The sequence below is a fragment of the Poecilia formosa genome, unplaced genomic scaffold (genome assembly GCF_000485575.1).
Source record: "Poecilia formosa unplaced genomic scaffold, Poecilia_formosa-5.1.2 Scaffold11, whole genome shotgun sequence".
NCBI lineage: Eukaryota > Metazoa > Chordata > Actinopteri > Cyprinodontiformes > Poeciliidae > Poecilia > Poecilia formosa.
The window spans coordinates 1172306-1174183 of NW_006799950.1; positions in this window are offsets into that span (position 1 = coordinate 1172306).

The window sequence follows — 1878 nt, forward strand, 5'->3', positions numbered from 1 at the left end:
TGTGTGTCAGGGTTAGGCGTTTTTAAACTTTCAATTGTTTACAGTTTTACATCCACGTGCGACATGCAAGCGCACAATTTCAGACTCTCCTCGCCCTGTGTGTGATTTCCCCAGACGCTCTCTAACATACGGCGGTTCTGTCGAGTGTTTGCGAGGCGCTAATCAAAGGAAAACTACAGATTCCATCTACTTTCCTCTCGGAGAGATTTGGCCTACTGGGAAGAAAGCGGCTTGATCAGCACGAGCTTCTGCCGTTCTATATTTACGCGCGTCAACGCATGTGCTTTCCAAATAGGAAGGCATGTCTGGCCCAATTTAAAATGGTTTTTAGAGAGGCTTTGAAGCGTCTTTGCATTCACTGTGATGTGAAAGTCACAGATCTGACACTGTATAGTAACTTTGTGATGTTTCGTTATGAAGCTATAATTTGTTATTGTAAATCCTTGAATCGTTACCTTGAGAGATTCAAGGTTTTCGCATTTTCAGCTGCGTTTATTAATTTGACAACGAGCAAACATTTTGACTCTCTTGAGACGGAAGAAAACAGTGATGTGATGTGTTTTAATTACTGCCTGCAAATGACCAGACTAATGAAGAAACTAATGAATGAGATGACCTCACAAACAGATATTTCCCCAGGGTTTAATGTGTTGGTATTTTTACAAAGCTCTATTCCAGAGCAATCTATTGATGAACAAAATCACTACAGGTTTGCAAATGTACCAATCATCCTATTTTCTGAGTCTCCGAAACGCATCATTTACATAAAAAATGTGTATTATTTTATAGCAAAGCTGGAGGGTTTTTTTTTTTGTCGCCGCTTCATAGTTTTAAATTTTTTATTTATTCTTGCAATCAGCCACCGCTCTGTTTCGTTTTGACGAAACATGTATGAGCTCCAAGTTTGGTTTTCTTTGATTTCCATCTGGTGTTTTAGTTCCCAGAATAGTTTCTGATTATGATTTCGGTCTCATCTCTCATCAGTGTGATCGCCAACCCTCAATGTTTTTCCTTCGCATCACTTTTCCAGGTTTAAGAGTAAGCCGTGCCGGCATTAGACAAGACGCTGCTGCTTTCAGTTATTTGAAAAGAAACAAACAGCAGTATGTCATTCATAAGGAAAACTAACGCAAGCTCCTGCAAGAATTCATGCGATGTGACAAAAGAGTGTGACTGGAGTTTCTGTGAAACCTAATCCTGAGCCCGGTTTAAGAAAATCTTTAGAGTTGAGACCTCAACAGACGGGCACGGATATGAGACACCGAACCACACAGTAAATGATGAAAAATGGGCAGACACTCAACTCCTCTCTCGGGATTTGTGGACAATATTTACTGACAGCGTCGGCCGTCTCATTCTTTATTAGGGCTATATTGAATGAATCGTGAAAAGGAAGATGTTTCAGGTGAGTAATTTCAAACATCCATCCATTATCTAAACCCACTTATCCATGCAGGGTCACCGGGGGGACTGGTGCTTATCTGCACCAGTCATTGAGTTAGAGGCGGGGTGCAACTACACACACACACACACACACACACACACACACACACACACACACACACACAATTTAGATTAATCAATGAACGACCAACACAAAATGGGGGAGAAAACCATGGAGGAGGGTCTGTCAGTTACTCCTCCTTGTTCTCTGCTAGTTGTATGGACCGGAGCCAGTCGGAAAGGGTAAGTTAGAATGGCCACCGATGACGACAGACCCAACAGTTTTTTCCGTTTTTCATTTCTCCACCTTCAGCAGAGTTCGACATGACCTAAAAGCTGGAAAAGACATTCAAGCAGGACGACAACCTTCAACGTACATCCAGAGCTGTGATGGAACGGGTGAAAGCACGTGTTGACATGCCAAAGTCCAGATCT